The following is a 17,467-nucleotide window of genomic DNA, read 5'->3' as shown; positions in this document are numbered from 1 at the left end:
AAAAGAAACTCATAGGACATTATTTTACCAAGAGTTTAACTTTACTGATAGATCACATGAATCAAGATCACATGAAGTGTTAATTCCACTTTACAATGCCTTGGTAAGGCCACACTTGGAATACTGCATCCAGTTTTGGTCACCATGATGTAAAAAAGATGTTGAGACTCTAGAAAGAGTACAGAGAAGAGCAACAAAGATGATTAGGGGGCTGGAGGCCAAAACATATAAGGAACGGTTGCTGGAATTGAGTATGTCTAGTTTAATGAAGAGAAGGACGAGGGGTGACATGATAGCAGTGTTCCAATACCTCAGGGTTGCCACAAAGAAGAGGGAATCAAGCTATTCTCCAAAGCATCTGAAGGCAGGATAAGAAGCAACGGATGGAAACTAGTCAAGGAGAGAAGCAACCTAGAACTGAGGAGAAACTTCCTGACAGTTAGAACAATTAATCAGTGGAGCAACCTGCCTCCAGAAGCTGTGAATGCTCTGGAGGTTTTTAAGAACAGATTGTGCAGCCATTTGTCTGAAATGGTATAGGGTTTCCTGTCTGAGCAGTGGTTGGACTAGATGACCTCCAAAGCCCCTTCCAATTTTATATTATTATTGTTGTTGTTGTTGTCCATACAGGCACAGAAGAAGCAAAGCTAGTTCTGAGGTTTTTGGGTGAAAAACACCATAGTTAATTTCCCCTTTTCCCCATTTGGGCCACCCATTGTCTATTGTCCACCAATCCAACATGTTCTTTTTATTTTGGAAAAACAGTTGGCACCTTTGGAAGGTTTCCATCACATGAACTTGAAGTGTCAGGATTTTCTCAGGCTACAAACAGCTCTCATAAATTCTTCACCTCCCTCTCTGCTCCAATACATTCCAAGCCCTCCCCTCCCTCTCCCTTAGTTTCTGTTGTGAAGTTGCAAGTAGAGGTGCATTATGAGTCAGCCATGACAAGAACCAAATAACTATTTAATACAATTAATTGAAGAAAAAAATAGAAATATGAATATTTTGCCTGCAAGTAAATGTGAAGTAAAATGCAAATCATTCTGGATCCTTCAAGACTAGACTTCTGATAAGAAGGAAACAGATTTGAAATATTGCAATCTTTTGTTACTTCATTTATATTTCAGTACTCTTACAAGTTACAGTAACTTTTTATTGTAATACTCTTTCATTTATTCATAAACACACATATATAGGCATACAATAAATCTTTCTGCAAAGACTTAAGGATATATAGAGTAAACAGTAAAAGATAATTTATTTTTAATAATCCTGTAAGACTGGTAAAACTTTGTAATCTTACCAAGCATTTGATTCTAATTCTTTCTAAGTATATTTCAGATTAGATCTTTCTCGCTGTTGCTCTTTATAGTATGTGGCTAATTACCTTCAAGTTCAATATAGTTAGACAATTGGCTTAGTTTAATGGAAGAGGGGAAGCGGAGAACAATGAAAGAGATAGGTAAAGGGCTGGACACAGGTCAAAGAGCTTTTAGGACAAGGGCGGACTTTTTAAAACTTATATGAAATCCTAGTGTATGCATCAGTGAATAGTGAACAATAGAGTTTTATTCCCCTTTTCATTACATCTGTATTCCTTATGATGCTTTTCTGCTCTGTGCAGCATAGTAACCACCCAGCTCTAGGCAGATAAGGTAATATGCGGGGAGGAAGAAAGGGAATTGCTGGAGGTGGAAACAGTGTCGTGCTCAGTGTTTTGAGCAGTGAAGGCAGTGTTTCAGCCTGCAGTGCCACAGTGATGGAGCAGCCATTGCAGCTGGGAAGATTCCCTCCGTTACTGACCATCTTCAGAAGAAAAGGAGGAGGTGTGACAAAAAGAAGAAACATGGCAAACATGGAGGCATAACAATCTAAGCTAAAAGCCAGACCTTACAGAGTGTCTCTTCCATCTATTTTGTTTGCAAATGCTCGCTCCTTAGAACCAAAAATGGATTACTTGAGGCTGAATTTAACAACAAACAGGGAGGTGAGAAATTGCTATGTCATCATTGCAACAGAAACTTAGTTAAAGCCCTCTGTCCCAGATAGTGTTGTTAGCCTGATGGGATTTTCAACATTTCAGCTGGACCGGAATTTTGCTCTATTACACAGATGGTGTAATAATGCCAAGGTGGTTTCAAGCCTGTGCTCCCCAGATGTGGAGCTTCTGACCATCAAATGCAGACTCTTCTATCTGCCTAGCCCTAGAGAATTCTGTTACCATTATTACAGCTGTGTATATCCCCCCTGATGCAAATACAGAAGAGGCCCTGAAGATTCTGTCATACCATCAGTGACTTACAAACTACTCACCCAAAGGGGCATATATTGCAGTGGGAGACTTTAACCAAGTGGATTTGAAAGCTACCCTGCCACATTTCCATCAACATGTGGACTTTGCAGTCAGAGGGGACAATACACTGGATCTTGCCTATTCCAACATCAAGAAGGCTTCCAAAGCTATCCCCTGCCCTCACCTGGACCCCTCTGACCATCTCTCAGTGCTGCTCATTCCAGCATAAACCAGAGTGAAACCTACAGTAAAGCAGGTGAGAGTTTGGACAGAGGGACCTATAGAAGCATTACAAGACTGCTTTGAGTGAACAGATTGGAGCATGTTTAAGGAAGCAGCTACTGATAACCAACATACAAATGTAGAGGAGTATGCCACCATGATGTCTGCATATATCCAAAAGTGCATAGAAGATGTCTGTGTCCTGAAAAGCATTGTTGTGAGGGAAAATGAAAAACTGTGGCTGACTTATGAGGTCCACAAGATGCTGAAAGCACAGAATGTGGCTTTTAAATCTGGTGACATGCTGGCACTTAGAACAGCCAGAGCAAATCTGAAAAGTGCCATAAAAGGTGCAAAGCAAACCCATTACCAGAAAATTCAGAACTTTTTTCAGGATCCAACAAACACCAGGCAAATGTGGCAAGGGATCCAGGCTATTACGGATTACAAGGTGACTCCATCGAGATGCAAGGACGACACAGACTTCCTAAACAAACTGAATACATTTTTGGTTGATTTGAGGCATCAGATAGCACTCCTGCAAAGAAAGCTGTGCCTCATCCTGATGAGCAAGTGCTAAGCTTTAATGTCACCTCTGTCTGGAAAACACTGCAGATAGTTAACATTCGGAAAGCAGCAAGCCCAGATAACATCCCTGGACGTGTCCTTAGGGAATGTGCAGGTGAGCTGGCTTGTGTTCTCACAGATATTTTAAATATCTCATTGCAGCAGGCATCATGTTTTAAGATGGCCATCATCTTATCATTGCCAAAAAAAGTCCACAATTACAGGCGAGTTGGAACAAATACTTATAATACCATTTTCTTGAGCACAGGTTCTCATCAGAGCTGCGTTCTAAGTCTGCTGCTGTTCCCCCTGTTGACCCATGACTGTTGTGCTAGGTTTGCCATCAACCATATTGTGACATTTGCAGATGATACATCAGTAGTGGGCCTTATTCATGATGTCAATGTGGATGCTTGCTGCAAGGAGGTTGAGGGGATGGTGAACTGGTACAAGGAAAACAGCCTACTTTTAAATACTGGAAAAAACAAAGAGATCATTGTCGATTTCAGAAAAGGCAGGCACAGCCACACTTCTCTGTGCATTAATGATTCACCTGTGGAGATGGTTACCAGTATCAAATTCCTGGATGTGCAGCTAACAAGTAGGCTGGCTTGGTCACTCAACAGCGAGACACTGGTGAACCAGGCACAGCAGCACTTGCACTTTCTGTGTTGCATGAGAAAAGCACATCTTTCTTCTCCTATCCTTACCACTTTCTACAGGGGGATGATTGAGAGCATCCTGTCATACAGCATCACAGTCTGATTTGGAAGCATCACTGCTTCAGACAGGAAGGCAGTGCACAGAGTGGTGAGGATGGATCAAAAGATCATTGGCAGTTCCCTCCCTCCCATCCAGGACATAGCACAAAAGCGTTGCTTGAGCAGGGTCTGTAAGATTATCTGGGACACTACACATCCTCTTCACGACCTGTTTTCCCTATTACCTTCTGGGAGGAGGCTTCATGGTATCCAAAGCAGAACATCCAGACTCAGCCATAGTTTCATTAACCTTGTGAACATTAACCTTGTGAACTCTCAAGCTTTCTCCTTCTGTTATATATTCAAGATGGACAGTATTTAATATTTATTTTTTATGTATATGTAGGGGTGGATGTCTATACATATGTTGTATATAGTATGTTTAGGTTTGTGTCATGTGTTTTACTTTGAGAGTGGGCAACTATACTGCTCAAAAAAATAAAGGGAACACTTAAACAACACAATGTACTGTATTTAATAGTAGGATGTCTTATCTTGTGTTCCCTTTATTTTTTTGAGCAGTATATATTTCATTTTTGATGTGTGCCGTTGTGCCCACAGTAAAAAAAAATGACAATAAAGGTTATCTTATCTTATCTTAACAGCACATTGTGACCAAATTTTATTGTTTTTTGCCATCAAAACTGATTGCTTTTTCCTTACCTTACAAAAGTCATATGGAAATAACTTGGGCATTTTTTATATATAAGTCATTTTAGTCTGTAGCTTTTATGAAAGGTTCCAGCCAGGTTGCATCATTAGTGATGGGCCAATTACCATCCCCAAATCTCGGTGCTATAGTGGATTGATTCCCAAGAAAGAACTAAATCCCCAGTGCAGCAGAAAGACAATGAGCATGTTGAGTCTTAGCTATGCTTTGCAAGACAAATAGGAATTTTCTCTCCCATATACTTCACATGAGTACCACAAACAGGAGCTCTTTATATGTTGAACTTGTGGAGTCAGCATATATTTTTAAATACACTCCATATTTTTTACACTGTATCCTTAGAAACAATTTAAAAACTACTTCAAACTATAAACGTACTCTTAGTTACTGAAACATGATATGTAGGGAATATCAGCACTGGAAATGGAGGGGGCAGGGAACTGTGCTTCAGTTTTCATTTATGGGCCAGTATGTCTTGGCACGAGATTTTAAGAGACAACCTGATCTAGCATGGCTTCCTATATGAAGGCTGAAATAAATGTAGAAACTCCTGAGCATGGGATTATTTATTTGAATTATATATAAAGCTTCTAAATCTTCTGTGACTTGCCCTTTTTTGTTGTTGTTTAAATTACAACCATTTGAGGAAACTCTGTAAGGTGGCATAAGTAGAGGTTCCTTTCATTTCAGCAGTCTGCATTTCCCTTGTTACATGATCTTTTGACAACATTCTGAAAACAATTTTATAGCTTACTTGGGTCTGGTAAACAGCTGGAGACTACATCAATGGCACTGGAGAAATCTAATGTACAGGACTGAGGGCTGCTCTACATTGATTTAATCCTTTTTGTTCTATGTGTAGGAAATTGTGTGAGAATACTAGAAACATGACTTATATATTTATAAGAAGGGTAGGCCTTGTCAGAAGACAGAAGAGGAAATCTAAAATATCTCTTAGAGGCAAATGATATAATCCAGATCTTTTATAGTGTGAATTTTATGGGTTTACATAAAAATAGCAAATTTCTTCCTGCTTCTTATAATGAAATAGTACATGTGCTCCAAATCTTTGGTCCAATCCAAATAAAGAGGTTCCACATGAAATAGTTGTTCATATAGATATGCATCCATGTCACAATGGATGCATATCTGCATGAACAGGATCTTTTGAAATCCACAGGTTTTTTTAATTCTAGTGGATGCACACATTCTCATATAGGGGAATTGCCAGAAATGTTATGTCCATATGTATAGCTGTAAGTGAGAGTGATGCCAGGTGAAACTAAAGCTTGAAGTTGGTAGAGCTGTTTTAATCAGTTTTGTAAGTTGCAGATTGTTCCTACCCGCTTTTATCCCCTTGGCAGGGGACTGATTATTTCTCTCCATCTTTGAGAAATTGTTGTAGCATTCCCCAAAGGCACAGTTAAGTCAGTTTTTCCTTTGTTCTTTTTAAAAAATTAGCCACAGTGGGAACTGATTTCATTATAACTCAAGTGGAACATCAAAGAGTATAGAATAAGAAAAACATACTGTATCTGTGATGGCACAGCAGCCATTAAAAAGAAGAAAAAAGAGACAGACTGGGTTGCCATTCATAGCAATTAAATTCATGTTAATTCATGTACACAACATATTTTGACTTGATTTAGCAGCAATGCTAATACAAAAATGACTACATATACAGATATGGAAATGAATAGTAGTATCCATTTGCTGGTTCAAGCCTACACTGCTAAATCTCAAAATCATGTATTATATTGGCACAGAGCTTCAAATGGATGTTTAACTTCGATAGTGCTCCCTGCATTCCCATTATCTGAAAGAGACAGCCAAAGCAATTCAAAGCAAATATGTCATCATTATATCTATTAGTTATTTATTTAATTTATATATCCACTCATCTCATAAGCAAGATGGCATGGAACAAAACTAAAACAAAATCCAAAATCATTATCATTAACAAATATTAAAACATTTAAAAAATATGAAAAAATCTGAAACAGGAATAATAGACAAAAGGATGTTAATAGTAAGGGAGTTATCTCACTAGTACACCCATATCCTGGGATATCCACACTGGCTAGCATAACCAGGTCTTGAGAAATCATTGGAAATTTAGAAGTGATAGAGCATCTTCACCTCAGGCATGCAGGAGAGTCTACAGTGCAAAAGCCACAGCAGAAAAGGCCCACCACCTTGGACCCACCAAATGTAGCTCCCTATGTGATGGAAACCTGTCTGTTGGTTCTAGTGGGATGGGAGATGAAATCTAGGAGAGGCGGTCTCTCAAATAATCTTGCCCCAAGCCATGTGGGACTTTAAAGATCAACACAATTTGAAGTAGACTCAGAAACAAGCTTGTAACCAATACATCTCACATAACATTTCTTTACCAGAGATGCATATAACTGCTTGCACAGCTACATTTTGCACCAGCTGAAATTTTCAGATAATCTTCAAGGGAGGCCTATGTAGAGTGCATTGCAATAATCCAACCAGGAGATGACCAGACCATGAATAATGACCATGAGCATGACCCCTTGATCCAGGAAATGTATGATTTTGTATGAATATTATCATAGCTTTCTAAATAATAGACAATGGCATTTATCATCTCCTTTTACTTTCCTTCTCTCTTTCTCTTCATCTGTTTAACCAGATGGAAAGAAAGAGACTGTGAAGCATCTTTTTGAAGAAACTCCATTCTTTCTTAAGTTTTAGAACTATGTTTCATGTTCCTAAAGTTGTCTTCCTTGATAGTATTTCTTCAGAATGGTTTTGCTGGATTCACTTGCTAACGTCTTCAACCACTTCTAACATAAGTGATTTTTCTAGGGAGTTTGAATGCATATTCAAAGTAAGCATTATACATTTTCTGTTTCATTAAAATATGGTAATCCAGATGATTATATTTTATAGCAGAAGTCCATTACAGCCACCTAATTAACATAGATCAAGATGGTCTTAAATCAGAGAATTATTTTTTGTATGATATATCTCACAGCCTTATCCAAGAAGTCACCCAGAATGAAAATGAAAATATATCTCTTGGCATCTCCATATTTTGGAATACAAATCCCATAAACATTTATCATTAGTGATAAAATACAATCTATCTAGTTTTATTTTTTTAAAGTAATGGAATCTATGGTGTTATTTCACTTTGCTAAAGTACATTAGGTAATTCTGAAAATTATTGGTTATTTAATGAATCTTAACAGTAAAATTTAGAATTAAATACCTCAGAGATTTAGTATAAATATATTTAATATTCAGAAATATTCCAGTAAGTGAACAATTGTAATGAGTGTTTTATCACTGCATCCTTAAAATATGGCACATTTGAATGCTATGCTTGGCATTGCCATGCAGAAATAAATCCTAGCTCAATCAAGTGCAATAAGTTTTAATATTGTAGAGTGATCAGAATTGTTCTTAACAATTATTTGTTTTTATTGAACAATATATCTCTGTTTTTCCTCCATTTTGTATTATCTGTACCCTCTTGGCTCAGTTACTTAGCCCACCATAGAGTAGAAACATGTCTTGAAATACAAAATAAATTAGTCATAACTTAAAACATATTTGCTGAACCTAGCTGGAACCCGTTCAAGGTCTAACCAGACTTTTTGTCACATCAACACATTTAAGCCATGGTTACTAATTCATGCAGGTACATGAATGTATATGACAAGTTATTATGGACTTTACTGAGTCATGTCTCAGAAAAATAAACTGTTAGAACCTTGCTTTCATTTTGATATGTTTCTCCTTTTTTCCCACTTTAGCTACTTTGAAAGAGAGCATGATTTATAGCAGAGTTCCCAACTGTGTCTGCCAGCAATAGTTAGCTGGAAGAGGAAAATGACCAAATGAAAACATAACATTATCCCTGTTCATTTTACATATGAGCTGCTGAACAGCAGAATACAAAGCAGCTTACTCTGGCTCAAAGATGCCAGCCATAGTTGCAAGAAAATTGTAAGGCAACCAAAAAACTAGACCACATTCAGTCAGTCATTAGCATCATTGTTAAACATCATCCATGTATATCCTGATAACTCTAATTTCTTTGTCTCTACAAAACTGAAGTAGCAAAAGCAACTTAAACAAAAACATGTTTGTGTATATATGTATATGAGTATGTTTGTGTGCATGTGTGTTGTTCTGTGTTATCATTACTAGTCCTTTGTTTAGGTATAGGATCTCCTGCTTGAGCAAGGGCCTGGACGACCTTCAAAGTTCCTTCCAACCTTATTATTCTATGTTCTGTGTAAATACTTATCAGTGATTTCAGCTTTAGCATGTAGAATTCTTCTTACAAATGAATTGTTATATTTATTATATTAGTAACGTGTTTCCCCAAAAGTAAGGCCTACCTCTAAAATAAGCCCTAGCTTGATTTTTTGGGGTGGGCCTAATATATGCATTACCCCCAAAATAAGCCCTAGTTTTGCGTCAAGCCAAGTTGGGGAGTGGTTCTGCCCCACACAACCTGCCCTTACATCTTGCAGCCAGGCCTTTCCTTGCTGGCCCATTTCTTCTGAGGCATCTTCTGCAGCCAGGCCTGCATTTCTCAGTCACAGGTCTTTCTGGAAGGCCTGTGTAGCCAAGAACTGAGCTATGGATTGAATCCGTAGCTTGGTACTTCACTGCATAGGCCTTCCGGAAAGGCCTGACTGCAAAATGCAGGCCAGAATACAGCTGCAGAATGAAGCTGCTCCTTCAGCCCCAGAAGAAGTGGACCTACTGGCTGGGACTATCAGTGCCGGAGGTGAGTAAGACATCCCCAGAATATAAGACCTGGTGCCATTTTGGAGGCAAAAAATAAATAAATAAGACCCAGTCTTATTTTCGGGGAAACATGGGTAGATCACTGGAAATACATAATGCAACAAGTGTATTCAAAACTAAAATCCAAAGATATGTTCTTCCAGGTCAGCAAGTTTAGAGTCTCAATTTGCAAGTTTATATCAATTTGCTTCTAACCATTAAAAGTACTTGCAGTTGCCACTCCTATATCTCTGTGCTCTGCTCTAACTAAATTAAAATACATCAAATATAAACACACCATCTACAAAGGTTTCGACTGCTTCTTCATCATCCATACAATTGCTTTGTCATACTTTCTTCCTGAACCAAATTTTTTGGGATTCTGTTGCTGACAAGAAATTGTTCTTAAATTGGAATCTGCAGCTCTGCCTACTTAAGTTACATCAAACAGGATTTTATGTTTGCAAAACATTTCTTAGATTCTGCCTTGTATAGCCAAAAATATTAACATTATAGTTACATTATGTTCTTTGTAACACATAGTATTTGGACTATTATTTTGGTTTTTCATCAAGAGAAACAATAGTGTGGGGTCCTTGGTGCTTTCTGAGCTTGGTGGTTTTCTTGCAAAGGTTTTATTACCAAAACAGGTAACATCACTTGTGCATATTGTCTTCTATCAGAAACAATAGTAATAACATTTTCTTGTGGCATAAATGGATGTGGCCAATTTCTGTAATTTGGATGCATTAAAGGGAGACCAACTGGAAACTAACATGCAAACTAGCGAGAGAGATTGCAAATACAAGAGCTATAAATAATATAATCTTCTAAATATTTTTGCACAACCTGGTCCTTTCACATTCTCATTGCTGATTAATGATTACCTCTGCTTATAGAGGTGACAAGATTAATGTACTTAGGAGAATGTACCCATCCCTTGTCCATTCACTATTTATAGTACTACAAAATTTATTCTTGATATGTGTTTTTATTCTTCTCTGAGTCTGATAAACAGACATGAAGTGACTGGGCATCTGCAACTGGTACTTGTTCTATTGACAAATTATTTCAACAAAATTACTACATTTTAATTGTTAAAGGTGGCAAAATTCCAAGTCTCTGGTTAATTGAAGAAATCATCAACAACAACACCTTTGGTACACTACAGAAATATTGAAAAATAATAATCAGTGTTTATGCTTCCAATATTTTTGTAACCCATCAACAGAATTAGCACTAACTAAAAGGCTAAAGACTAGAGAGTATCATAAGAGCCTAACAAACTATCCTGGGGTCAAAAGAAAATCATATATTATTAAACCATAATAACAAGTATACAGTGATATTTCCCTCTGGACTTCTCTGCACCAAGCACTACATTTGTTAACACAGTCTGTTTATGCTGGCTGCTTGACATAGCCTATAAGGAATAATAGAATACTTGTAGGAGTTAAAAATTACATCTTAACCCTTTAGATGCAATCACATAAAATATAATTTATAACGTAAAATATAATTTAACGCTGCTTCTATATATCAGGAAAATCTTTTTCATAAAACTTTTATATGTGAAAATATGTTGATTAGATTAGATAGGATCGAAATTGCTTTAGGCTGGAATGCAATTTGCTTGTATTTCTAACACATACAAAGTCCTGATATTTCCAGTTGTAACAAAAACTAATTAGCTATAAATAAGTAAGATAAAAATATTAGAAGTATGATTTTTAATACCTTGAACTATGTATATGGATATATACATTTATATCCTTGTCATTTATTGAAAACTTGCAATGGGAAAAACAAATGTAATTAAATAATATTTTTATTAAAATGGGAGTTAAAATATTGCTCATTTGAGCATATTTCGAATCAGAATCTCCAGAACAAACCTGTGATTTCTACAAAAGAAAAATGCATCAACAGTTCTAAAAACTGTAGTTTAAATAATGACTACTGTATTTGCATATATATATATATATATATATATATATATATATATATATATATATATATATATATAATTAAGTTGTACATGTGTCACAAGGAGGAAATGATCTTGTGATCAACACTTGAAGTTAATTACCAAGTAAAATTTCTATTTTCACATCAGTATGATTTTGTGCTAAATAATGTGAGATATTTTCTCATATTATTATGGTTTTCTGAGAACTTGAAACATCTCTGTGATTATGGGATAGAATGCTTATACAAAACCATGCAGTTAGTGCTCAGTATATTGTGAATGAAAAATTAACTATAAAAATACATTAAATAATTTTGAAAAGATGAGAAAGAATTTTAACATCAAGCTGACTACCAGGATCTCCACTATTTTATTTAGAATATAAAAGAAATTATGAGGGACCAAGATGAGGGGGAGGGGCAGTGAGGTGGATGAAGAGGGGGAGGAAAAATATTAAAGATAAATATTAGTTTCTAACTTTCTCCTTGTACTTCAACTGATACACAATATTTATAGACATTTAACTTGTTTTAAATCTTTAGTCAGTTTTTTCTACTTAAAAACTATGCTCTACATCAGGGGTGTCAAACTGCCAGCCTGTGGGCCGGATGCATCACGTGGAAACCGCACCCACTTTCCAATATTTGTCTTTCACAATTTTTTTATATGTCAACCACATACGGTAAAATGTTCCTTCTGTTTCATGATATTTCCAATACTTATTACTATTTGATTTGTCTATCTTGGCAGGTATTGCACAATTGTACACCATTTATAAAACATTTTGTACCAGTTTTCTCTGAAATTATACCTTGGGTAAAATGTATAGATTCTTCCCATTGTTGTATTGTGTCTTAAAGTTTTGCATCTATTTTATCATGATTTTTTTTATTTCTTGTATCTCCATGTCATTTCTGATTAACAGTTTGTCTTTGTGTGAATGTGTGTGAGTGTGTTTATGTATACATGCCCTAATAGGTGGTCTTAATTCTGTATGAGCATTTCAAATTACATCTTTTTTCTTAGAATCATAAGAAAATGCCTAATTTTAAGGTTAGTTTTTATTTTTCCATCAATCATAGTATGTTCTGGCCTTTGCCAAGTAGTTCTTGATGCATCTAGTTTATTCACAGAGTTATTGCATTTTCCTTAAAGATTCATCACAGTGTCAGGTCTAGTGTTAATCTCCCATTAGAATTATTCTTTTTTAAAATAATTTCATGAATAATGCACAGTAGTGAGGATTGTAATGCCATGGAAAAAGTTAAAGTATCTGAATATATACAAATTCATATGGAAGGTTGTGGGAAATTTTATATCAATAAAATATATTTTATTCCTTATACTGTCTCCATCTTTTTTTAATTATTATTATTTTAATTCCATTTATATCCCGCCCTTCTCCGAAGACTCAGGGCAGCTTACAAGCTTAGCTTTAAACACTAACAAAAACTACAATGGACTGAAATTCAGGGTCTCCGCTGGATAATTGACAGTCAAGCTGAAAATCAGTTAATCAAGTAAAAATAGCAAATGAGGAAAATCTTTTTACTCAAACTTTCTTAAAACCCCAAATAAGTTGCCCAGACCTAATAAAACCCTGTAAAACAATCCTTCTGTACCCCATTTCTCTGCAGCTTCTCCCATAGGCAAACATTTTTGCTTTCGGGAATAAGTAATTCACTTTTCCTCCCACTGTCTGGACTTCATTTTTATTTATTTTTGTGCAACCCTGGCATGAAATGGAACCCCAAATTGTTTTTCTGACAATGTCTTTAAAGAAAATAATGGACTGCAATCACTTGGTGAACAATATTTATTTGTGGGGCCCATAGTACATTTGTGCATGAATACAACTTCCATATTAGAAGAATAAAATACTGTACAATGGGTCAGCATCCTTACCTGGATTGTAGACATTCAGACAATCATTAGATGGAAGTAAAGAGTCATATACAGTATATCTCTTTGCCTAATATGAGTTCTGTTATTTTACAAAGAAAATGAATATACCCAAAGGTTGTCTGTCTTTTGGCAGTGCAGAAAAAACTTAAGTGGTTTATGTGGTTTGCAGCCCCACTAAAAATTATGAAGACAAGCAATATATGTTATCTGAAGCTTAAACGTAAGAAAGCAAATAATGAGAATGGTTTTTATCATACCAATAAGACCACCAAAAGAGATTTTATACCGAAGACAAGAAATATATATCATAAAAATATTTTTGCCTGTAAGCAATATATTTATCTTCTACAGTACATTATAAGAGGAATAAACTTATGTCTCAGCACTTTAAAAAGTTTTGAATGTTTCCTGAAGTTACTTAGAAGTGCTGTTGTTACATATGGCCTAGTGGAGTTAAGCTACATTTCCTTTTTTTCTGAATTGTGAAATTCTAAAGAATTGCATTCTGTCACTCTTTGTAGAATAGGGAGAAAACAAAACAATACAAAAACAGTATTGAATTAAGCTATTAAAAACTAATTGCCAATTTTAGAAGATGTGCGTATTGTAACAAATGGGGATTGCCTGTCTATTTGAATTTGGAACTCCCACAGAATCCTAGCCCTGTTATTCTCTATGATCCTCTATGGAATCTATCATCTGAATTTGGGAGAGTCAAGCCCATACACTGTGCATATGTTCCGGTACACAACACCAGTTACTTGAGTGTGCCATCCAGTGTATGTTGTTCCTGCCTTCATCTTTCATTCTGCTAGTATGTATTGAACTGTCTCTGAGTCTGACTGTGGGATACCCATATAGCTGAGCTATATGTCTGCTACGTGGCCCACTGGTTGTTCCACTTGATCAATCTAAGCTACCTTCCCTCTCTTAATTACCAACAGCCCCACTTCTTCAGTCTGAATGATATTCCAACATCCTCACTGTAGTTATGTTGCTTAGATCAGCAAGTCGATATATTGTTCACTCTTAGCATAAAATACCATGCATACATCAGAAATGAAATTTAGTTGCCTGCTCTCAAAGTGAAACACATACATGACACACACCTAAAACATACTACATACAACATATGTATAGACCCACACCCTACATATACTTCACAATAAAATATTAAATACTGTCCATCTTGAATATATAACGGAATGAGGAAGCCTGAGAGGTCACAAGATTAATGAAACTGTGGTTGAATCTGGATGTTCTGCTATGGATACCATGAAGCCTCCTCCCAGAAGGTAACAAGGAAAAGAGGTTGTGAAGAGGATGAGTAGTGTCCCAGATAATCTTACGGACCCTGTTCAAACAATGCTTCTGTGCTATGTTCTGGATGGGAGGGAGGGAACTGCCAATGATCTTTTCGTCCATCCTCACCACTCTCTGCACCATCTTCCTGTCTGATGCAGTAATGCTTCCAAACCAGATTGTGATGCTGTATGACAGGATGCTCTCAATTGTCCCTTTGTAGAAAGTGGTCAGAACAGGGGAAGGTAGATGAGCTTTTCTCATGCGACACAGAAAGTGCAGGCGCTGCTGTGCCCACTTCACCAGTTTCTCACTGTTGAGTGACCAAGCCAGCCTGCTCATTAGCTGCACACCCAGGAATTTGATCCTGGTAACCATCTCCACAGGTGATGGTTGCACAGAGAAGTGTGGCTGTGCCTGCCTTTTCTGAAATCAACAATGATCTCTTTGGTTTTTCCGGTATTTAAAACTAGGCTGTTTTCCTTACACCAGTTCACCAACCCCTCAACCTCCTTGCAGTAAGCTTCCACATTGTCATCATGAATAAGGCCCACTACTGTTGTATCATCTGTGAATTTTACAATATGGTTGGTGGCAAACCTAGCACAATAGTCATGAGTCAACAGGGTGAACAGCAGCAGACTTAGGACACAGCCCTGAGGAGAATCTGTACTCAAGAAAATGGTATTAGAGGTATTTGTTCCAGTTCGCCATATTGGGGCCTGTTGGTAAGAAAATCAAGAAACCAGTTGCACAAAGGGGTGTTTAAGCCTAAAAGGCCCAGTTTGTCTACTAGATGCTGGGGAATGATTGTGTTAAATGCCAAACTGATGTCAACAAACAACAAAAGCACATGTGTATTTCTTTCCTCTAAGTGCTTCAAGTTCAGATGGAGAATAGAAAATATAGCATCCTCCCTAAAGTGATTTGGTCGGTAGGCAAACTGAAGCGGGTCAAATGCTGGCGGGAGGCTAGATACAATAAAGTCCCTTATCAGCTTCTCAAAGCATTTCATAATGGTGGATGTCAGTGCAACCAGACGGTAATCATTGAGGAAAGTATTCCATCATTCTTTTTTCTACCAATGACCAACTAGTCATCTAAATCTGTAAAATCCTTTAACGGGACATGGGATTGACAGTCTGATGTTGCATTCTATTCTATTTAGAGAATACCAAGAACAGTGGAATCTGTAATTGAATAAATGTGGATAGTTTCAAATTGTAAAAGACTGCACCTCCTTCTGAAGCATTGTTTTGGCATGGAAAGTCTATGATATGTTTTATTGATAACAACAAAATAAACACTTATTACTATTTATTTATGTAGGTATCAGTCACTTTGGTTAACACCTTGACTAAATCATACCTACTATAAATATGTGAAAGCAAGCCATGTATATTTTTATATTGTATAGTTGACTTGGAAATAAGAAAAATCAATCATTCAAAAGCAGGCATTTATGGTGCCAAATTATACTAAATTTTGAAGATTATCTTGACATCAGCAGGAGAAGTAAATGGTGGGGAAAATATCTGCTTCATTAGGAACAGTTATGAAGAGATGATGAGAAAAAAGTATTATTCAGGAAATGATATTCTATTAAAATTTCTGAGCACTTCATTTTTATATGTCTTTATAGAGCAAATAACACCATAAAGAACTTTGTCTTTCCATTACAATGTTATTTCTGTATTGCAAATATGAAGTCTACATTTAATCCTATCAGAAAATGCTATTGTCTATCAGCTATAAATATAAGAATAGTTCCGTATTTAGATTCACCCAATTTGTATCAATTATAATCAGAATTACAGATTTGTCCACATTAAGGTCTTTGGGGTTGTGGTTGATTGATTGTTTCTAGTTTTAAATTTATATTGGGTTGTCTTACTTTTCTTTTTAACAAACATTTTTTACAGTATATGTTACTTCTAGCACAGAAATTTGTCTCCTAGACCCTAGAACAGATCTGGACAAAATACAGTCTATGCTTTCTCTATATTATTCTTAATATGTGTCAGAAATTAATATCGGGACTCTGTTGCGATCATCACAGGATACAACCCAACTGGGCAGAAGGAAGAAGGTAGAAATGAGATGAAAAGAATAAATAAAAGGGATTTGGTGATACTGAAACCCAGTACTTAGGCAGAATGTTGATTATTTGGTGAATACCTTTGTAGAAATAGGTATGTTTCATTAAAATAATTGGTTTAAGCATAACTTAGTTCACTCACATATGGCAAAGGAATTCAAAAGAAGAAAACTGGGATGAAAATATTTTTCTTTCTTTCTATGAATCAGTCAGAGATAACACTGTCTAAAAAAGAGAGCCCAGAATGCCATTTTCTGACAATGAGAGAAGCACATCCACATTCTGACTAGATAACTGGCATACCAAGATTAAAGAGGGCACACAAAGCCTTTGGACAAATGACTATAATGACTGGAAAAATAAACAAAAGTGGTAGCTTGTAAATCAGTGTTGTACAAGGCAATTTGATCAAGCAATTGGCTGATTATAAAGGATCCAAACAAAAGATCCCAGCAGAGTCTTTCTATCCAGATAAAGAACTCCAACCAACCCACCTCCAACAATTAGAGTGGATATAAAGCCAGTTTTGGATTGCTTAGGTAAGTGAATGGGTGATGGTGCAAGAGTTGAAATGTGAGCAATAAAGCAATAAAAAAAATAAAACCTAGCTGTTCTTGTAACTATGCATGTTCATAGTTTGCTAATAGTTCTTAGCTGCTTTTTAAATATTATCTGCAAAGTATAAAAGAAAAATTAGGAAAAGAAGTCTGACTGTTGTATGCATCTTCTTTTTTTAAGAACAACCAGGCCTTCCCTTTACCAGTTGTGCAAGATTAGTGAAACAATGGTGAAGCGGGAACAGCAGCAACTGCATTTTCTGCATCATATGAGAAGAGCACATCTTCCTTCCCCTGTCCTTAACACATTCTGTTGAGGGACAATTGAAAGCATCCTGTCACTACTT

This window comes from Vipera berus (assembly GCF_964194415.1).
Source record: "Vipera berus genome assembly, chromosome: 7".
Taxonomy (NCBI): domain Eukaryota; kingdom Metazoa; phylum Chordata; class Lepidosauria; order Squamata; family Viperidae; genus Vipera; species Vipera berus.
The sequence above is the reverse complement of the archived record's forward strand: the minus strand, read 5'-3'. Positions refer to the sequence as shown.